General features: G+C 36.2%; 1 protein-coding gene across 1 annotated transcript in view; it reads right to left on the reverse strand.

Moving 5' to 3' along the window:
• Afg1l (AFG1 like ATPase) overlaps positions 1-24,550 on the reverse strand; it is a 195,906-nt gene that overhangs the window by 144,790 nt on the left and 26,566 nt on the right.

Below are 24,550 nucleotides of genomic sequence, written 5' to 3' on the forward strand. Positions count from 1 at the left end.
CTCCCTGCTTCAGAGTTGGGTCTCAGCACAGCTGCATCCCTCCAGGATCATCAGGTGGCCCCTCCCTCAGGGTACAGATACAGCTCTCACCAGGCTTCTCCTTCATTCCTGCCTCCTTTGTTTGTCACCTTAAGCCTGATCTCTGGCGGTCTCTTGATTCTGTCTTTATTTGAAACATCTGTTGTGAATTGTTTCCTGCCAAGACTCTGATACATCTCCAACTCTCAAAATGCACACTAGACTCAAATCTGAAATAAGTTTCTCTACTGACTAATTTTAAGACTTTTCTTAAGTTATTTTTTTAAGTATTTTTTAGTTGTCAATGGACCTTTATTTTATTTATTTATATGCTGAGAATTGAATCCAGCGTCTCACACATACTAGGTAAGTGCTCCACCACTGAGCCACAACCCCAGCCCTTAAGTTATTTCTATCTTAAGGATTTTGTAAAATGAAATGATGACACATTCTCTAATGATTTTTGAAACGAGAATCCAATAATACTGCCATTTAGAACACGCAGATGATAAGTTTAAGGATGATGGTGGAAAACAATAATAACCTATCATCTTTCTCCACCAAACATAAAAGATAGGACAGAATAATACTGGAGTTGAATCCAAAAGATCTAGGTACAAATTCTGGTTGTCCTATTTATTAGCTATGTGACCCTATGTAAGACATATTAACTCTCTAACCACTGTTTCCTTATTTCTGAGTGGAGGAGAGAGCACAAGGAGTTCCCACTCACTTCCCACCTCTGTATGCCTAACCACGAGGCCCACTCATTCACACCAAAGTCTGCTACTTCATGTGCTCACAGATACCTGTTCATACTCAGACCTAGTTCACCCACTTTGGCATACTCCTCCTAAATATCTGAACAATATAATTGTAAGCTCAAGCACTTTTATATCTATACAAACTCTCTACCCAACAAATCAAGAATATGTTCAAAAACACATGGTGCATATATTAAGCCATTAAGGAAATCTGAAAAAGTTCCAAAGAATCAAATGTACTCTCAATTACATGTAATACAATCATAAATAAATGATGAAAGGGTAGCTAAAAATAGAAAAAAATCACACTAAGATATCTCCCCTCCCATCTCCTTCACCAAGATTGCTGGAAAAGTCTCACAGGCTTGCTGAGTAGACCCTTTCAACAGGTCCCTCCTACTGTCAACATTCTGTTTCCCCGGTTAGCTCACTCTGTCTCTGCAAAGATTCTCTGGAATCTTTTCAGCTCCCTTCACACTAAGATACACTTCCCCCATCACTTTCAGAAGATATCTCCTACTTCTTCATGAGGTACAATCCTCAACACCACAATAAAATAAAATAATGGTATTGTGTCCACCTACAACTAAAAAAAAAAAAAAAAAAATATATATATATATATATATATATACACACACACACACACACACACACACATATATATATATATATAAAGAATTTCTTAAAAAAAAAAAGAAAGCAGAAGGCATTGGGTTGCAACTCCTTCAACTTTCTCTACAAAATTGCAATCGCACCCACATCCACACCCATCCTTTCCTTCCTCTCACCTGTGACAAAGGAAGAGATTTCTCTTCTGGATAACCTTCTGTCAATGCCTGGATGTCATAAACTCCCACCACCACCTTTCAGGAGCCACGGTGCATCAAAATACATTTTTCTTTTCTTGTAATCCTCATTGACACCCTTATAAATATCTTCCTGTTTATTTTTACAATCCTGAGGTATAATGTCTTATGACTAAGACATAAACCCAGAAACAATAAGTGAAAAGATAGATTAAAAACAGTGAGATTAAAACTTCTTGTTTGGAAAAATGCCAGCCAAAGTAAAACGGCAAAGAATAAATGGTGAAAAAAATGCAACACTACAAATGAGGATTTATTTTCATAATAAAGAGCTTTTATAAATCAATAAGAAAAATAAACGCAACCCCTGTAGCATGAAATTTAAAGGGGGCACTTAGTGTCTTTGAACCAGAATCCAGGATATGTGAGTGCATTTGGGAGTGGGATTTAAGATATTTTGTTGAGCTCTCACTACATGCCAGACACATCAACCATTCCTCTAAATCAAGTTTTCCAAAGTTTGCTACAAAAGCATTACTTGTACATTTTGCTATGCATGCTAATCTTAAAAGAGGCTTATGTGTTCAAGTTAGAGATACACTGTATCATCAGATCTAAGTTTAAAAGGTTCTTTATTACTGGGTATAGTGGTATAAACCTGTAATACCACAGACTTGGGAGACAGAGACAGGAGGATCTCAAATTTGAGGCCAGATTCAGAAACTAAGCAAGACCCCAAGCAACTTATTGAGAACCTGTCTCTAAATGGATGAAGTTGGAAAATATCATGCTAAGTAAAAATAGGCCAAGCCCTAAAAACCAAAGGCCAAATGTTTTCTCTGATAAGTGCATGATAGTATATAATGATGGGGAGTGGTGGAGGGAAGAGAAGAACGAAGGAACTTTGGATAGTGTAGAGGAAAAAGGAGTGGGATGGGGTGGGAATGGAAAAACAGTAGAATGAAACAGTATTACCCTATATATGTGTGTGATTACATGAATGACGTGAATATACATTGTGTACAACCATAGAAATGAAAAGTTGTACCCCATTTGTGTACAATGAATCAAAATGTGTCTGTAAAAATTAAAAATATTAAAAAAAAAAAGAACACAAGCAATAATAAGTGTTGGCGTGGATGAGGGGAAAAAGGCACATTGCTGGTGGAGTTGCAAATTTGTGCAGCCACTCTGGAAAGCAGTATGGAAATTCTTCAGAAAACTCGGAATAGACCCACCATTTGACCCAGCTATCCTACTCCTCAGTTTATACCCAAAGGACTTAAAATCAGCATACTACATTGATACAGCCACATCAATGTTCATAGCAGCTCAATTCACAATAGCTAGGCTGTGGAACCAACTTAGATGCCCTTCAACTGATGAATGGATAAAGAAACTGTGGTATATTACTCAGTCATAAAGAAGAATAAAATGATGGCATTTGTTGGTAAATGGATGAAGCTGGAAAATATCATGCTAAGTGAAATAGGCCAAGCCCAAAAAACTAAAGGTCGAATGTTTTCTCTGATAAGCGGATGACGATGTATAACGAGGCAGGGTGGCAAGTAGGGGAAGAGAAGAATGAAGGAACTTTAGATGGTGTAGAGGAAAATGAGGAGGGAGTGAGTGGGGGAAGGAAAGATAGTAGAATGAGGCAGACAGTATTACCTTATATATATGTATGATTACATGAATGGTGTGAATCTACATTGTGTACAACCGTAGAAATGAAAAGTTGTACCCTATTTGTATACAATGAATCAAAATGCAGTCTGCAAAAATTAAAAAAAATTAAATTAAAAAGACACTTTAAAATAAAAAATAAATAAATAAAAATAAAAAGGGCTGGAGATGTAGCTCAGTGATAAAGCATGCCTAGGTTCAATTCCCAGTACCCTCCTACACCCCCCAAAAGTTTATTACAGGATTTTGCAGAGCCTTAATATACCAATGGTATTATCATCCTCTGAGGAAGAGAGTTGTTTGTACCTAATTACTTTTAGTGTATGTGTGTGTGTGTATTTGTACTGGGGATTTAACCCAGAGGCATTCTACCACTGAGCTATATCCCCAGCCCTTTTTATCTTTTATTTTGAGACAGGATCTCACTAAGTTGTCTAGGCTGCCCTTGAACTTTCCTGCTCTGGCCTCCCAAATTACTGGGATTATAAGTGTGCATTGCCATATCCAGCTGCACCTAATTATTTAACAAACAAAACCATTAGGCATTTCTTTTGGCCTAGGGGAACCATGACACTATGAATGCAGTGAGCCAAGAAAGTTGCAAACCTCCACCAGAGAGGGGTGGATAGTGGCCTGAAGAAACCAAAGGGGAAGCAACTGACTTTGCATGAAGGCAACTGAGAAAAAAAATAACAGAAGGGAGATATAGTCAGTGAACTTGCAGGTTGGGTAGATATCTGCCAGATGTATGACAGAATAAGTTATTCTCCTCTGGGGGGAAAAAAACCAGACACTCTAATCAGGAGAATAAGCTAAGAATGTTGTTCCCAGCATGGGCAAAAATGGCTACATAAGGCTCATAAGATAGATTTAAATCACACATCCAAGGACATTTCTGCCTGGCATTAGTGATATGAATGAACAGACAAATGAATTTTGCATAAGGCTAAGGACTTCAATCCCTAACATGTGTGTGTGTGTGTGTGTGTGTGTGTGTGTGTGTGTGTGTGTGAGTGAATATGTACTAAGCATTGTATAGACTAACAGGTATACATTGCTCAACAAATACTTTCTGTTTTCATGGAGCTTACAGGAGACAAATGATGGGAGACAGAACAAATTACATATATATTTATAATTATAGATCATTTTAACTAAATTAGAAATTAGGGTATGTTATGACCACAATCCATGAAAGTAAAATGCTGAAAATGGTATGGAAAATATCTAGCTGGGCACCATGGCACACACTCGTAATCACAACTACCCAGGCAATTTAGTGAGACCCTGTCTTAAAAAGAAAAAAAAAAATTTAAAGGCTGGGGGAGTAGCACAATAGTATAGTGCTTGCCTAGTAGTTTGTGTGAGGTTCTAGGATCAGTCCCCAGTATGACAAAAAGAAAGAAAAGAAAGAAAAAGAAAAAGAAAAAGAAAAAATATATAGATATAGTTTAGCACTGTATTTAATAGGAATGTTAAAGACTTTGATTGGTTTTGAAATTCCCATCTCATTACAACCAAAAGACAATATCTAATCAGAAAGTATCCTTAAATTTAGCAGACTTTCTGTAATAATCTAACTCAAAAGATGATGACAGGAAAAGCAGGTGTCAAAAGAAAGTCATTAAAATTTTAAAAACAATATGACTATACTGCCTAATGTCCAATAAGAAAATACACTAATGGCATGATCATTTGGGATGTCACTGTTAAACATTTGGTGACTTTGGAAATAAACAACTCAGACTGCTCTCCAAACCACTAAATTTCATAAAAATTTATGGTCTAGGTCTGTTTTCTATTGTGTAACAGAACATGTGAGACAGAATAACCTATTTTTTAAAAAAGGTTATTTTGGCTCTCAATTCTAAAACATCAGAGAGCACAGTGCTAGCATCTCCTTGGCTTCTGATGAGGGCATGGTGGTGGAAGAGCAAGTGACACATGAGGAAGGGGGAGCACGTGGACAAGAGAGGAAGCAACAGAAACCCAAGAAAATGGAACACACTTTATTACACACTCGTGCTGCCAGTAACTAATCCAGACAGCATGAATTCACTCCCCCAAGACCACCTCAATCTATGCATAGACCCTAACCTGTAACCCAAACACCTTCCACTAGGCCTCACTTCCCAATTATACTACATTGAGAAGTTAAGCCCATCACTAGTTGTTTTGTTTTGTTTTCTTAAGCAAGCAAGCAGGAATTTTATTAAAAAGGAAGGTGAGATAAAGACTCAGAATTTCCGATACAGCACACCTGGGAGGGACAAGAGTGCTCAACATGAGTTTTAGTGGAGACAACTTATATCCAAACTATAGCATTTACGTTTTGAATCTTACGTATGTAAAAGCCTATTCACCATACAAAGAATCTTTGGGACAAATGGCTTATATTTTTAAAGTAAACATCTAATCACTATTCTGTCAAAATTTTATGAGGCAAAATCTAAAACAAAGTGGATCCTGGTATATAAACACACACACATGCATGAACATTTTTTGAGACAACTGGAAAAAATCTGAATGTGGGTTTTATGTTAAGATTGCCAGATAAAATACAGGATACCCAGATAATATGAATTTCAGATTAACATCAAATAATTATTTGTATCTAACTATATGAGTGTGTGTCAAAATATCGTATGATACATACATATACTAAAAAAACTACTTGTTATTTATTTCAAATTCATATTGTATTTTTAGTTGAGCATCTTGTATTTTTAGTTGCTAAATGTAGCAGACCTAGTTTAGATAATATTAAATGAGTGTTAAATTTCTTAAATGTGATAGTTATGATAGTTATGAAGGAAAATGACCGTGTTAGAAGATACATAGGATGTATTTAGAGATTGTTATGATATTGCAACTTGTAAATGATTCAAGAAAAAATATATTTAGAAAGATTAAAAAAAAGTGGCAAAAATGTTAATCATCAGTGCATCTAGGTATATTGTTGATATTTTACAAAATAAAAAGTTGGGGGGAACTGGAGAGGTGACATATTACTTTTGAACTAAATCTGAAGCTATTCAAAAATATCTATATAGATTCTAGGTATTTGCTTTCAGAACTGTAATCAAAACTATTGTTTTAACTGTTGACACTAAAAGTCATTATTCCAAGTATTTCCCTTTTATGATTTAAACTTTATCTGTTATTCTCTATGGTATTAAAATTCCAACATTACTCAGGTGCAGGGGCGCACACCTGTAAACCCAGTGGCTTGGGAGACTGAGGCAGGAGGATATCGAGTTCAAAGTCAGCCTCAGCAACTTAGTGAGGCCTTAAGCAACTCAGTAAGACCCTGTCTCTAAATAAAATATAAAAAAGGCTGGGGATGTGCCTTAGCAGTTAAGTGCCCTTCTTTCAATCCCTGGTACCAAAAAAAAAAAAAAAAATTCCAACATTAAAAAATTATCCAAGGTGATTCTCATCAAAGTTATAAATAAAATAGCATGTTCTCTGCCTTTCTGGATTACTATTCACCTGCTATGCCACATAATTTCTATTAGGACAATTCAATAATAAGGGTGGTACTGTTAAGATAAAAAGTGTTGTTTTCAATTTGTTTAAAATGCAAGAATACTACTTTTCCTGTTTCTCTCCACTCCCCCCACCACCACCATTGCATTATTATCTCCCAAAATGATAGAATCAGAGACAATGATTCCAGCTGGAATGCTGAGCATAATTACATCTTTTTAAAACTGGCATTATATCATCCGCAACATGGACCACTTTTTGATAAAAGTAGATCACTTCAGGTTTCTAAGATCTTTAAAAACTAAGCAACTGAACTATATGTTAGCATCCATAAATTCTCTTTAAATAAAAAATCTTTAAAAGCCTTTAGCTGATTTTCAAAAGAACCCCTCCTAACCTAAAGTACATCAATCTGTTCAGTTTACGAGTATAATTAAGCCTATTTAAGTATCTGAATCAAGGGGGCTTTAAAACTCTAAAACAACTAACACAAGAAATGGCTCAAGCTCTGATTATCTCTGAAACTGAAGATGCAAATGACTTTTTAATTCCTCATGCATTCAAGAAACAAACACTTGTAAGTAAGCATAAGTGCCAGTGGGAGACAACAACAAAAGGTAACTTCTCCAGCAAATCCTCCCACGTTGTATCACTCCTGATATTCTGATTCTGTCCTAGCTTAAGTGAAGTTATGCTGGGTCAGGTCTACCCGTGCACTTCTAGTTCAATGGGGTGTCCAGAACACAAGCATAATCCTCAAAACAATCAGGAACCCAACAAAACAAAGATACTGAAAATATCCCTCATTCTGAATTCTTTTGAGGTTCTGAATTGGAAAAACTAAACTGGTATTCCAGGCATCTTCTGGATTAGCTAAAAACTGATACTGAGGAGGGAATGAGAATATAGACACATTCACAGACACATGGATATGAAACTCACAGAAACACCTACACTCTCACATAGACATATGGATAAGCCCACAGTCACTACACCTGTCTTCAGAGTCAGCAGAAAATTATTTTGTGACTCTTCCATTCATTCTGCAAGTATGGACTGAACATTGAGCACCTGCTTTATGCCAGGGAGTAAGCAGGGTTCCACAGGAGCAATAGATCAAGAGAAGGAAGACAGCATTTCCAGGAATGTATGGTCACCAAGTAGGTAACACAAGATGGGCCAGAACAAAAGGAAGCGGGTATAGCTTTGCAAAGACCCAGAAGCAAACCAGGTCATAGTAGTTTCAAGAATCTTCAAGTGGCTCTTCCTAGATCATTTTTTGTTGTTGTTGCTTTTCACGTTTTTTAAATTGGTGCATTTTAGTTGTACATAATGATGGCATTTGCTGATGTATATTCATACATACCTAGCTGGTGCTTTAACTGGCAGCACAGAACAATGACAGAAGAGGTTGGCAAGAGGGACTGAACCAGGCTCTCAAGGACCTTGTAGAACATGCTAATGAGTTTATATTTCATTTTGAGGGAGAATGGTATGATCAGAAGGGTGTGGACAATGTGTTGAATGGGAGGGAACTGCAGGATGGGACACCACCGTTCGTATCTGCTTCACTGACACGCCAACCCAGTGTTTAGTTATTAGGTCCAGGGAGAAAAACTGTAGGGTTTTTTTATGGTTAAATGGCATAAAGATAAGTGAGGACAGCTCTATGGTGGTCCCCACTGTCATGAGGGGCTACGGACTGCCTCAGGGGAATTCTACTGGAGAAGTTATAGATGGTTGTGGTATTATGGCCTGAAACATGCATTCGAGTCCTTATATCCACACATGCCGTGGGAGATGGAAGTATATAGACCGCTTAGTTTCACAGTTCTCTTGGTTTGGAGCAGAGGTTCCCCACTCAACTAAAAATCCAATAGTAGGCTGGGCATGGTAGTACATGGCTGTCATCCCTGCAACGCAGGAGGCTAAGGCAAGCAGGATCACAAATTCAAGGGCAATCTGGGCAACTCAGCAAGATCCTCTCTCAAAATAAAAATAAAAGGACTAGGGCTGTAGCTCAGTGATTGAGTGACCTTAGGTTCAATCCTTAGTACCAGAAGGAAAATAAATCCAATTATATAAAGCAAAATCTGTTTATTATTCAACTTAAGAAACTCACTGAAGAAAAACATCTAATTCTTGAAAAGCTCAATACTTAAAAAAAAAAAGAAAAGCTCAATACTGTTAAAAGAGAATATGATTTCCTAGAGATATCCTCAAAGATGCTGCCTTCATAAAGAATCACATGAAATAGCAAGCATGAAAGCAACTGGAAAAGAGCTCAATGAGTACAACTCTGAATCTCAGGCTGAAATAAATTTTATGAAAAAAAATCAGTGAAAAAGGGAAAATGAAGCTAGGAATGGTGGCACATGCCCAGCAACTGAAAAGGCTGAGGTAGGAGGTTCAAAGCCAGCCTCAGCAATTCAGTGAGGCCCTAAGCACCTTAGAGAGACCCTGGCTCAAAATAAAAAATAAAAAATAAAAAGGGCTGGGAAGTGGCTCAGTTGTTAAGCACCCTTGGGTTCAATCTCAGCTACCAATAAAAAAGAGGAAATTTTATTTAAATACTAATTGATTGAGCACATTATTTACATTTTATGTTCTCCCGATAGTATTACTTTTAGTTTAATAGTCTATTAATACAGAAACAATTCTGAAATTATTTACATAATACTGAAACTATTATATGACCAATTCAGAAACTAGACACATATTAAATATCAAAATGTAATATTAATTATTTTCAGGAGTGAATGGTAAGCCCATAAAAATTTAAAGAAAAGAAATATGCATCATATAATTTTTGTGAATTTTATATTGTTATTTTTGATGTACGTATTCACACTTGGAATCTTGTCCTTCAAAAGTAAATCAAGCCACCCATAATGCAAGAAATAAAATGGGATAGATTCAAACTAAAAAGTTTTTTTTTCTCAGGACAGGAAACAATCAATAATATGAAAAGAGAGGCTACAGAGTGGGAGAAAATCTTTTCCACACACACCTCAGACAGAGCACTCATCTCCAAAGTTTACAAAGAACTTAAAAAACTTTATACCCAAAATACAAAGAACCCAGTCAATAAATGGGCTAAGGAACTGGGCAGACACTTCACAGAAGAAGATATACAGGTGATCAACAAATATATGAAAAAGTGCTCATCATCCTTAGTAATTAGAGAAATGCAAATTAAAACCACCCTAAGATTTCATCTAACTCCAATTAGAATGGCTATTATCAAGAACACAAGCAATAATAAGTGTTGGCATGGATGTGGGGGAAAAGGCACACTCACACATGACTGGTGGAGTTGCAAATTTGTGCAGCCACTCTGGAAAGCAGTATGGAGAGTCCTCAGAAAACTCAGACTAGATCTACCATTTGATCCAGCTATCCCATTCCCAATCTATACCCAAAGGACTTAAAATCAGCACACTACAGTGATGCAGCCACATCAACGTTCATAGCAGCTCAATTCACAATAGCTAGACTGTGGAACCAACTTAGATGCCCTTCAATTGACGAATAGATAAAGAAACCGTGGTATATATACACAATGGAATATTACTCGGCCATAAAGAAGAATAAAATTATGGCATTTGGTGGTAAATGGATGAAGTTGGAAAATATCATGCTAAGTGAAATAGGTCAAGCCCAAAAAACCAAAGGCCAAATGTTTTCTCTGGTAAGTGCATGATGATACATAATGAGGAAGCGGGGGCGATAGGAGGAAAAGAAAAATGAAGGAACTTTGGATGGTGTAGAGCAAAATGGAATGGGAGGGGGTGGGGGACAGAAAGATAGTAGAATGAAACAGACAGTATTACCCTATGTATATGTATGATTACATGAATGGTATGAATCTATATTGTGTACCACCATAGAAATGAAAAGTTGTACTCTATTTGTGTACAATGAATCAAAATACAGTGTGTAAAAATAAAAAATATTTTAATTAAAAAAAAAAAAGTAAAACAAGCCAGTCATGGTGGCACACACCTGTAATCACAGTGACTCAAGAGGTGAGACAGGAAGACTGAAAATTGGAGGCCAGCCTCAGCAAATTTGCAAGACCCTCAATAACTTAGTGAGAACCAAATAAAAAAATTTTAAAACTACTGGGAATGTAGATCAGTGATAAAGTACACCTGGGTTCAATCCTTAGTGCACACGTGCGTGCGCGCGCACACACACACACACACACACACACACACAGATATAAACAATAAATAACCTGTGGAAAAATTTCACAATTATACCTAAAAATATTTTTATAGTGCGACATTATAAACAGACTAAATTATAGAGTCTTTGGGGCACTTGTTATCCACCACCAAGTTTTATCAATTTTTTTTCAGTACTAGAGATTGAATCCAGGGTCATTCTACAATTGAGTTATACCCCCAGCCCTTATTTTACTTTATATTGAGATAGGATCTTACTAAATTGCTGTGACTGGCCTCAAACTTGCAATCCTTCTGCTTCAGAATCTGAGTTGCTAGGATTATAGGCATGCACCACCACACCTTGCTATGTTATCAGATTTTGACATAGTTATTTCAAAATTTAAGCAATAAAGCATTCGATGCAGTTGAAGATATCATAGATAGCAATTCATAGTTAATTATTTTTTATTCAAACATTTTGTTCTAATCTGTGGTCTACCACATTTTTTCCTAAGGTACCTTTTGTTGACTAGAAGTTTTAAATTTTTTAAGGTATTTTTAGTTGTAGATGAACACAATATCTTTATTTTTTTATGTGGTGCTAAGAATTGAACCCAGTGCCTCACAAGTGCTAGGAAAGCACTCTACCACTTAGTTACAACCCAAGTCCCGAAGTTTTAAATTTGAATATAGTCAAAGGTATCAGTTGTTACTTTTACAATTTAAACTTGTATCTTATAAGAAATCCTTCCTTTTCCCAAGTTGCTAAGGTTATTCCTCTATATTTTCTTCAAAAATTACTGTTTCACTTTAAGAAGTTAATTCCATGGAATTTATTTTTATTTTTGAAGAAGGGAGGACCTGATTTTATTTTACTCTTCATATGGATGATCAATGACCCTATCCTCATTTATTAAGTAAACCATCCTTTTCCCACTGATTTGCAAGATCAATTCAATCATATGCCAAATGACTATGAATGTTCTTGACTTTTTATTTTGTCTCTATTTGTGTTTCTTTATATAATGGAACAGTGAATAGTTCTGTTGACTACAGGCAGGGATACAGGCAGGAAAGGGATATTAAACTGGAACGCTAGATTAGGTGCATTCAAGTAGAACCAAAACTACAATTAATGGTCTCATACCAACCCTCAGATCTAGTCAGGTATCAATCATCTAGAGAAAGGGTCAGCAAGTTATGGCCTGCAGGCCAAATGCAGCCTGATACCTGTTTTTGTAAATAAAGCTTTATGGGACTATATTTATTATGTACTGCCTAGGGCTGCTTTCACAACAGTGATAAAACTTGACAGTTGTAACAGAGATCACATGGTCCACAAGTCTGAAAAGATTGCCTACTTGTCCTTTATAGATAATGTTTGCTACTCTGACCTGGAGACCTGACTATAACCTCAGCATAGAATCCGTAGCACTGATGCCTTCTTATGATCATTCTGCTGCCTTAACCAGGATAGTCAGCTTTGGCTATTAAGGATAGAACTTTCAATATTAAACATAACTAATAGTTCTTTAAATTCATAATAGTTCTTTAAATTCATTTAAAAGAATGTATTAAAGTTGGGGGCCATAATTGATGTAGTGCGATCAGTTTGGGGGAAGGGAAAGCTCCCAAAGCAGCCAGTCATTGTGAAGGCCAAATTCTTCAGCAGAAGAGCTGAGGAGAAGATTAAGGGTGTTGAGGGTGTCTGTGTTCTGGTGGCTGAAAAGCCACATGGAGCTCTGGAGGTTCATTAAATGCTAAGAAATGGTTTTCAAAAACAAAAAGTTGGGGGCACTGGTGCACACCTTTAATCGCAACAGCTCAGGAGGCTGAGGCAGAAGGATCACAAGTTTGAGGCCAGTCATAGCAACTCAGCAAGACCCTATCTCAAAATAAAAAGGGGTTGGGGAAGAAATCCAAGGTGGTGGAATAGAGAAGGTTGTGTTCCTGGCTGCTCCATGGTAAGAAACCAAGAAAGCAGACAGGCAGCTTCTCTGCAAGTGAGGTACTGAAAACCTTCAGGGACGCTGTAAGTCTACAGGGTAGAAACTCTACTGCCTCAGATGGATACTGTTAGATAGGCAGACACACAAACAACATGAAAAAGCAAAGGAACAAATCACCCCAAGCAAACTAAGATACTCTAATAACAGAATCCATGGACACCACCACCAGTAGAAGAAATGTCAGAGAAGGAGTTTAGAATGTATATAGTTAAACTGATCTGCAAAGTGAAGGATGATGTAAAAGCAAATATAAGCAAAAGATCACTTCAATAAAAGATAGAGATTCTGAAAAAAAAAACAAATACTTGAAATAAAGGAAACAATAAACCATATTAAAAATTGAATAGAAAGCATCATGAACAGACCAGACCACTTGGAAGATAGAACCTCAGGCAAGAGGTATATAATCTTGAAAATAGAGTTGACCATGGAGAAAAGATGTCAAGAAACCATGAACAGAACTTCCAAAAATTATGGGATAACATGAAAAGACCAAATTTAAGATTTATCAGAATAGATGACAGCTCAGAGATACAAACCAAAGGAATGCACAATATTTTCAATGAAATAATATCAGAAAATTTCCCAAAAAAACAAAATGGAAAATCAAATACAAGAGGTTTACAGGACCCCAAATGTGCAAAATTACAACAGACCCACATCAAGGCACATATAATGAAAATGCTTAGCAAAGCATAGAATTTTAAAGGCTACATGAGAAAAATATTGGATTACATATGGGGAAAACCAATACAGGATCTCAGTTGATTTCTCAACCCAGACCTTCAAAGCTAGAAGATTCTGGAATAACATACACAGGGCTCTGAAAGAAAATGGATGCCAACCAAGAATCCTATAACCAGCAAAATTAAGCTTCAGATTTGAAAATGAAATAAAAAACTTCCATGATAACCCAAAATTAAAAGAATTTACACCCAGAAAGCCTATACTTCAGAATATTCTCATTAAAGTATTCCATTAAGATGAAATGAAAAAAAAAAAAAGTGAAAACCAATGGATGAACTACACTAAAGGAATAGTCAATCAAAGAAGAAAATAATTCAAATTAAAAACTAGATAAACCAAAATGACCAGGAACACAAATCACATCTCAATGTTCAATAATAACATTGAACATTAACAGCCTAAACTCATCAATCAAAAGACACAGACTGGCAGATTGGATTAAAAGAAAGACCCAAAAATATGTGGTCTCCAAGAGATCTACCTCATAGGCAAAGACATCAAAGACTGAAGGTGAAAGGATAGAAAAAAAAATATCACTCACAGAGATCATGTAAACAAGCAGGGGTTTCTATCCTCATATCAGATAAAGTGACTTCAAGCCAAAGTTAATCAGAAAGGACAAAGAAGGACACTGCATACCGCTTAAAGGAATTATACGTCAATAAGACATAACAATCATAAATATTTATGCCCCAAACAACATTGCATCTACATACATCAAACAAACCCTTCTTAACTTCAAGAAGCAAATACACCACAACACAATAATACTGGGTGACTTTAATATATCTTTCTCACTACTGTATAGATCTTCCAGACAAAAACTAAACAAAGAAACTACAGAACTAAATAATACAATCAACAATTTAGACTTAACAGACATAGATAGAATATTTTCATCCATCAATGAGAGAATACACTTTCTTCTCAGCAGTACATGAATCCTTCTCTAAAATAGGCCATGTCTTATGCCATAAAGCAATTCTTAGCAAATACAGAAAGATAGAGATAATACTCTGAATCCTATCAGACCATAATGAAATGAAACTAGATATCAACAATAAAATAAAAAATAGAAGCTACTGTAACACCTGGAGACGAAATAATACACTATTGAATGACGAATGAACAACAGAAGAAATCAGGGATGAAATTTTAAAAATACTTAAAAGTAAATGAGAATAGTGATACAACATATCAAAATCTCTGGGACACTATGAAGACAGTGCTAAGAGGCAAGTTTATTTCATTGAGCTAATTCATTCAAAGAATAAAAGACCTAATATTACATCTCAAAGTCCTAGAAAAAGAACAACAAATCAACACCAAAAGCAGCAGAAGACAGGAAATAATTAAAATCAGAGCTGAAATCAATGAAATTGAAACAAAAGAAACAATTGAAAAAAATTGATAAAACAAAAGTTGGTTCTTTGAAAACATAAATAAAATTGATAAACCCTTAGCTATACTAACAAAGAAAGAGAGAAAACTCAAATTACTAAAATGGCAGGATGTAAAATTACTGAAATAAAGAATTAGAAACCATTTTGAAAATTTATACTCCAATAAAATAGAAAATCTTGAAGACATCAACAAATGTCTAGAGATATATGACCCACCCAAATTGAACCAGGAGGATATATACAATTTAAACAGATAAATTTCGAGCAATGAAATAGAAGACACCATCAAAAATCTACCAACCAAGAAAAGTCCAGGACCACACAGATTCTCAGCTGACTTCTACAAGATCTTTGAAGAAGAATTAACACTAATACTCCTCAAAGTATTTCATGAAATAAAAAAGGAGGGGACCCTTCCAAACTCATTCTATGAAGCTAGTATCGCTCTGATACCAAAACAAAGACATATAAAGAAAAGAAAACTTCAAACCAATATCCCTGATAAACACAGAAGCAAAAATTCTCAATAAAATTCTGGCAAATCGCATACAAAGACATATTAAAAAGATAGTGCACCATGATCAAGTGGGGTTCACCCCAGGGATGCAAGGTTGGTTCAACATATGGAAATCATAAACATAATTCATCACATCAAAAGACTTAAAGACAAGAATCATATGATCACCTAAATAGATGCAGAGAAAGCATTTGACAAAATACAGTATCTCTTCACATTCAAAACACTAGAAAAAACAGGAATAGGAGCAACATAGCTTAACATTGTAAAAGCTATCTATGCTAAACACAAAGCCAATACCATTCTGGAGAAAAATTGAAAACATTCCCCCAAAAATTGGAACAAGACAGGGATGCCCTCTTTCACTACTTCTATTCAACATAGTCCTTGAAACTCTAGCCAGAGCAATTAGACCAAAGAAATTAAAGGGCTACAAATAGGAAAAGAAGAACTCAAACTATCACTATTTGCCGATGACATGATTCTATATTTAGAAGATCCAAAAAATTCCACCCGAAATTTTCCAAAACTAATAAATGAATTCAGCAAAATGGCAGGATATAAAATTAACACCCATAAATCAAATGCATTCCTATACATCAGTGATGAATCTACTCAAAGAGAAATTAGAAAAACTACCCTCTTCACAAGAGCCTCAAAAAAAATTAAATATTTGGGAATCAATCTAACAAAATAAGTTAAAGACCTCTACAATGAAAACAACAGAACACTAAAGAAAGAAATTAAAGAAGACTTTAGAAGATGGAAAGATCTCCCATGCTCTTGGATAGGTAGAATTAACATTGTCAAAATGGCCATAGTACCAAAAGTGTTACACAGATTTAATGCAATTCTATTAAAATCCCAATGACATTCTTCATAGAACTAGAAAAGGCAATCATGAAATTCATTTGGGAAAATAAAGACCCAGAATAGACAAAGCAATACTCAGCAAGAAGTGTGAAGCAGGAGGCATCACAATACCAAATACCAGACCTTAAACTATACTACAGAGCAATAATAACAAAAACAGAATGGTATTGGCACCAAAACAATGTAGACCAATGCTACAGAATAGAAGAAATAGAGACAAACCCACATAAATACAATTATCTCATACTAGACAAAGGCACCAGAAACATACATTGGAGGAAAGGTAGCCTCTTCAACAAATGGTGGCGGGAAAACTGGAAGTCCACATGCAGCAAAATGAAACTAAACCCCTATCTCTCACCCTGCGCAAAACTCAAAGTGGATCAAAGAATTAAGCACTAGAATAGAGACCCTGTGCCTAATAATAGAAAAAGCAGGCCCAAATCTCCACCATGTCAGCTTGGGAACTGACTTCTTTAACAAGGCTCTAAAGCACAAGTAAAATCAGGTATCAATAAATGGGTTGCGTATGGTGGTACACACCTGTAATCCCAGCAGGAGGCAGGAGGATCATGAGTTTAAAGCCAGCCTCAGCAAAAGTGAGGCATTAAGCCTGTCTCTAAATAAAATACAAACTAGGACTAGGCATGTGGCTCAGTGGTTAAGTTTCCCTGAGTTCAATCCCCAATACCAAAAAATAGAAAAATTAAAAAAAAAAGAATCAATAAATGGAATGGAATGGAATCAAACTAAAAAGCTTCTCCACAACAAAGGAAACAATCAATAACATGAAGAGAGAGTCTACAGAATGGGAAAAAAATCTTTACCACACACATCTCCAATAGAACATTAATCTCCATAATATATAAAGAACTCAAAAAAGTTAACACCAAAAACACAAATAACCCCATCAATAAATGGGCAAAGGAACTGAACAGATACTTCATGGAAGAAGAAATACAATCAATCAACAAATATATTAAAAAGATGTTCATCATCTCTAGCAATTAGAGAAATGCAAACCAAAACTATACTGAGATTTCATCTCACTCCAGTCAGAATGACAATCATCAAGAATGCAAGCAGGGCTGTGGTTGTGGCTCAGTGGTAGAGCACTTGCCTGGCATGTGTTGGGCACTGGGTTCAATTCTCAGCACCACATATAAATAAGTGAATAAAATAAAGGTCTGTTGACATCTAAAAAAATTTCTAAAAATAAAATAAAGAATGCAAGCAACAATAAATGCTGACAAGGATGTGGGGGAAAAGGTACATTCATATATTACTAGTAGGGCTGCAAATTGGTGCAACCACTCTGAAAAGAAGTATGGAGATTCCTAAGAAAACTTGGAATGGACCCACTATTTGACCCAGTTATCCCACTTCTCAGTTTATACCCAAAGGACTTAAAATCAGCATACTATAGTGATGCAGCCATATCAATGTTTACAGTAGTTTAATTCACAAAAGCTAAACTAGAACCATACCAGCTGCCCTTCAACAGATGCATGGATAAACAAACTGGTATATATATATACAATGGAATAATACTCAGCCTTAAAAAAGAATGAAATTATGGGATCTGACAGTAAATGGACAGAACTAGAGAATATTATACTAAGTGAAATAAGCTAATCCCAAAGAACCAAAGGCCAAATGTTTCTCTGATATGTGAATGCTAATTCACAATAAGGGGGAGCAGAAAACAGAGGGAATTGGGCCTACACAGAGGGGAGTAGAGGGAGGGAAGGGAGATGATGGTAGAATAAATCAGACATTATTACCCTATGTGCATATATGATTACATCACCTTTGTAACTCTACATCAGATACAATGAGACAAATGAGAGGTTATAGTCCATTTATGTATGATGTGTCAAAATGCATTCTACTATCATGTATAACTAGAACAAATACAAAATATATATATTTTTTAAAAAGGGAGTTGGGAATATAGCTCAGGCAGAATGCTCCTGAGTTCAATTTCTACAAGAAAGGAAGGAAGAAAGGAAAGAAGGAAGGAAGGAGGGAAGAACTTTTTTAAGATATTCTCATCTATGCTGACGGTACAATTTCACCTTTTGGATCTACAACAAAACTTAAGATGTGATTGAATACATTGATTAATTATTCAGGAGTCTGAAATAGGCCAATTGCACTCTGGTCTCAAATTTCAGATTTTAAATGAGTGGAATGTGTTAGTTCTCAAAAATCAATGTATAGTCATGCATTGCTCGATGTTACGGTTTGGATGTGAGGTGCCCCCCAAAAGCTCCCATGTGAAACAGTGCAAGAAGGTCTAGAGGAGAAATGACTGGGTTGTAAAAGTCTTAACCTAACCAGTGTTTCATCCCCTGATAGGGATTAACTGAGTGGTAACCAAAGTGGTAGGTGTGGCTTTGGGTATATATTTGTTTCTGGCAAGTGGAGTCTGTCTCTGCTTCCTCTTCATCATGTGAGCCACTTCCCTGTACCACATTCTTCTGCCATGATGTTCTGCCTCACCTCAAGCCCCGAGGAATGGAGCCAGGCTTGTATGTACTAAGACCTCTGAAATAGTGAGCCCTCAAATTCTTCCTTCTGTACAGTTGTGCCAGTTGGGTCATTTAGAGCAACGAAAAAGGGGACTAAAACACTTAACAAAGGGAATTCAATTTAAGAAATGTATCATCAGATGATTTCATTGCTGTGATTATTATAGAGAATTCTTACACAAACCAGAGGGTACAGGTCAATCACTCAACATGTCTCTTGACATGATCAACAGACTCCATAAACATGAAATGTATGAGGATGTTGACACTGTAACATGGCATGGTGCTTTACAGTAAACTATTTTTTATAAGGAGTGAACTCTAAACAATAAAAGTATAGTACAGAAAATATGCAAATTAGTAATAGTTCTTTATCATGATCAAGTATCATGTACTGTATATAACTGTACATGCTATACTTTTATTTATTTATTTTTCTTTTGGGTACTGGGTATTAAATCCATGGAGTTGGGGTGGGTTACCACTAGGCTACATTCCCAGCCTTTTTTATTTTTTACTTTAAGGCAGGGCCTCACTAAGTTGTTCAGGGTCTTGTTAAATGCTGAAGCTGGCTTTGAACTTGTGATTCTCCCGCCTCAGCCTCCCGAGCTCCTGGGATTACAGACGTGCACCATCACACCCAGGTGTGCCTTATTTCTATATAATTAGCAGCATAGTAGGCTTATTTATACCAGCATCATCACATACATATACGTTTATAATCCACTGCACTACAGCATCTCTCAAGTATTAGTTCATTACCTCTTGAGACCACTGTTGTACATACAGCTCATCTTTGATCAAAACACTGACATGTGATTTCTGACTGTAGTTTGACCCCCAATCTCACTCCCTTACAAATATGCTATGAGGAGAAAGAGATGAAAAGACCTGCCTGCTTGCACACCTCTGATTAATGGAAATAAAGATTTACAGAGTAGCTCCATACTCTTTTTAATTCTCTCCCTCCCTGACTCTAGAAATGCTTGATTTGGCTGTGTAAAAGTAATTCTAATTATAGTGATTTACATGAACTACTTACCATTTATGCCTAATTACCTCACAGCACAATAACAATTATGCATACATTAAATCTGTCAGATTAACCTGGTTGTAGGTTTTAATTGATAACAAAAGTATCCGTAAATGCTCATTCTTCATATTTTGTTGCTCATATGGCATAGGCATCTGCTCATAACTTCTTCAAATGTTTACTAGAGAAAACATTGTTATGTAAATAGGTAAAGGCAGTCTACTATTCTGCCACCAACTTTTTCTCATTAATTAATAAATCCAGCATTTTGTGAAGGAGATATATTTTGTTTTATTAGCTAAGCTTATAAAAAGTTTCATGCTCCAAGAAATAAAAGCAAGAATCAATAACTGGGATAGATTCAAACTAAATAGCTTTCTCTCAGCAAAGGAAACTATCTGCAATGTGAAGAGAGAGCCTACAGAGTAGGAGAATATCTTTGCCACTCATACTTCAGATAGAGTGCTAATTTCCAGAATATATAAAGAACTCAAAAAACTCTACACCAAGAATACAAATAACCCAATCAACAAATGGGCTAAGGAAATGAACAGACACTTCATAGAAGAAGATCTACAAGCAATCAACAAACATATGAAAAAATGTTCACCACCTCTAGTAATAAGAGAAATGCAAATCAAAACTACACTAGGATTCCATCTCACCCCAATTAGAATGGCGATTATCAAGAATACAAGCAACAATAGGTGTTGGTGAGGATGTGGGGGAAAAGGTACACTCATACATTGCTGGTGGGGCTGCAAATTAGTGCAGCCACTCTGGAAAGCAGTGTGGAGATTCCTTAGAAAACTTGGAATGGACCCACCACTTGACCCAGCTATCCCACTCCTCAGCCTATACCCAAAGGACTTAAAATCAGCATACTACAGTAGAGATACAGCCACATCAATGTTCATAGCTGCTCAATTCACAATAGCCAGACTGATGTCCTTCAATTGATGAATGGATAAAGAAACTGTGGTATATATATATACAATGGAATATTACTCAGCTATGAAGAATAATAAAATTATGGCATTTGCAGGCAAATGGATGAAATTGGAGAACATCATGCTAAGTGAGATAAGCCAATCTCAAAAATCCAAAAGACAAATGATCTCACTTATAAGCGAATGATGACACATAATGGGGGGTGGTAGGGGGGCAAGAATGGAGGAAGGAGGGACTGCATAGAGGGAAAAGAGTGGTGGGAGGGGTGGGGGGGAAGGAAAAAATAACAGAATGAATCAAACATCATTACCCTATGTAAATGTATGATTACACAAATGGTATGCTGTTACTCCATGTACAAACAGAAATAACATTTGTTTACAATAAAAATAAATTTTAAAAAAATTTTAAAAATAAAAACTAAAAAAAAAAGTTTCATGCTGGCGATATAGCCTATCAAGTAGAGTGCCTGCCTCGCATGCTCGAGGCCCGGGTTCAAGTCCCCAGCACTGTGGGATTACAGAAATAAAAGTTTCTTAGAACTATGATGAGAAAAAAAATAAGTCCACCATAATGAATGTTTAAATATCTGCATTGAAACCAAAATCAAAGTCCATAAAATCATAAATCCTACTTACCAGAATTAAGAATACTACAAATAAAGTTTTATTATTAGAAAATATGATAGCCAGAACTGGTGGCCCACACCTGCAATCCCAGTAACTTGGGAGGCTGAGGTAGGAAGACAGCAAGTTTTGAGGCAGACCTAGCAACTTAGAAAGATCTGCCTCAAAATAAATATAAAGGGCTGGGGAATGGCTCAGTTGGTAGAGTGCTTGCCTCTCAAGCACAAGGCCCTGGGGTCAATCCCCAGCACCGCAAAAATAAATAAATAAATAAATAAATAAATAAATATAAAAAGGGCTGGGGTTGTAGCACCTCTGGGTTCAATCAGTCAAGGGGTAAAAAGAAAGGAAGGAAGGAAGGGAGGGAGGGAGAGAAGAAAGAAAGAACACCTAATTGCCCAAATTTATTTTCTGTATAACTGGCAAATACTTGTTTAATTTCCAAAGAAATGGGGCTGGGGTTGTGGCTCAATGGTAGAGCACTTGCCTAGCATGTGTGAAGCACTGGGTTTGATTCTCAGCACCATATATAAATAAATGAATAAAATAAAGGTCTGTCAACATCTAAAAATATATATTTTCAAAAAAAGAGAAATGGCCTATGTCATCTTTACAATCATCAAAAACTAAAGTTTTATATATGTGTTTTTCTTGAATTATATTGGATATTTGGATCTTTTTCAATGTTTTAAAGATTGGGGGGTGCTTCAGAAACTACAGGACAAACACCAGCACACAGATGTTCTTCTAATTGCTAAACATTTATTTATATATGCATTAGGATTTAACAAATATGGTCTTTCATTAATAAAATTTGAAACTCTAGCTGACATATATATCTTCCACATATAAGCTTAAAACTACACAATAAAACCAGTTATTAAAACTAGGTTGATTCATTATACACAAGTCAGAAATTAAAGGTAGAAAAAAAAAGAAATCAAAGGTAGAAATGTGGGAGAATACCCCTATTAAAGAAAAAAAAAAAACCCTGTCATTGTTGAATTGACAATTAGATAAGGCAATAACTATATTAGTCAACTTTCTATTACTTTAACAAAATACCTGAGGTAAATCAACTTAAAAATAATAAATGTTTACTTTGGCTCACAGTTTGGAAGGTTTCAGTCCTTGACTGATTGGTCCCATTGCTTTGGGCCTGTGATGGCATAATACCTCATGGCAGGAGTATAACTCTGAGGAGGTCTAGTTACCCCATGGCAGCGAGCAAAAAAAGAGAAAAGAGGAAGAGGCTAAGGTCTCACAATCCCATTTCAGGGCACAGCCACAATAACCTAAGACCTCCCACTAGGCCTAATTCTTAAAGGTTCCACCACTTCCCAATATTACCAAGCTGGAGACCAAAGGCCCATATTAACATATGGGCCTTTGGGGTACATTCTAGATTCAAACTGTATTAATGATCAAAGGATACTTATGATTGGATGGAAGTTCATGAATCAATATAAGATAAGCCCTAAGGATGCTAAAGAATAAGAAAGGGGAATAAAAGAAATATATTTTCAGGGGCCAGATTGTAGCTCAGTGGCAGAGCACTTGCCTACCACATGTGAGGCACTGAATTCAATCCTCAGCACCACATAAAAATGAATCAACAAAATAAAGGTATTGTGTCCATCTATAACCAAAAAAAATTTCAATAAAAAGAAATGTATTTCTAAAAGGGAGAGGACAAGAAACAGAACAAGATACAAAATTCAAGGAAGCAATTGAATTCTCATATACCAAAAAATTTTAGTAAAGTAAAGCAAGGTTATGTTTTGTTTTTTTGACTATGCCATTATTACCAAGTTTTTATTTTATTTGGAAGACTCCTTGTCCCTAACACAATACGCAAAACATGAGCAATCTATGTTTTTTCAAAATTTTAAGTTCTTTTTTATTCCTTTTTTTTTGCAGTGCTGGTGATTGAACCCAGGACCTTGTGCTTGCAAGGCAAGCACTCTACCAACTGAGTTATATCCCCAGCCCTTTAAGTTCTTTTCTTACCTATAAACTCATGAAAATATAAGAAAACAAAGGTCATCATCAAAAGGGATAACTGATTATATCCTATAATCACTGTGCTGGACTGGCCATCCTGGTGTCTGCCACATTCACAGTCTACTCCTGAGGAAAACTTCCAAGCTACGATACATGCTAAGCCCTTTTAATTTTTTAGTTTGAGTCAGAATTTCACAAAATTGCCAGACTCAAACTTGAAATTCCCCTGGCTCAGCCTTATGAGGAGCTAGAATTATGGTGTAGGCCACTGTCCCCTGCCAGAAATGACTTTTTTAAAAAATGGCAAAAGCAGCTCTAAAACAAAAGTGGAACTGAACAGAATGATCAAGGGGTAGGAATGCTATGGTATTAACCTCATGCCAAACGTGGGAAATTCTCAAATGAAACATTCAAAGAGATTAGAGTATAAGATGAGGTGGGTATCACCCCTCCCCAGCTGGATGTTTGCTTAGGCAAAGAAATCTACAGACAGCTACCGAAACAGGGTGTGGAAGAGTTCATGAAAGAACTTGACATGTGTCCTCAGGAATACGTACAGGATATTTATATATGTGTTTTTCTCAAATTATATTGGGTCTTTTTCAATTTCAAAGATTTGGAGAGGAGTTCGGAAACTACAGGACAAACACTATCACAAAGGACAAGGACAAACTGGTACTTGCTTCTTGCCTGCAGAAGTCCAAGGGCAAAAGGCTAAGTGAAGCCCTCTGTGTCACAGGGGTTGGAGAAACAAGATGCTATGCTTCTTGTGACCTAAGTGGACACCATAAAAACTGATCCAGTGAGAGCTATCCTGACAGGACTCCACCCAAAAAGGTTAAGTACAACGGAAAAAGGTTCCAGCAGAATACAGGGATTTGAGGTGTTTCCCCAGAGCCATAAGAGGTCAAAGAATGG

The sequence above is a fragment of the Sciurus carolinensis genome, chromosome 7 (assembly GCF_902686445.1).
Source record: "Sciurus carolinensis chromosome 7, mSciCar1.2, whole genome shotgun sequence".
Lineage (NCBI taxonomy): Eukaryota > Metazoa > Chordata > Mammalia > Rodentia > Sciuridae > Sciurus > Sciurus carolinensis.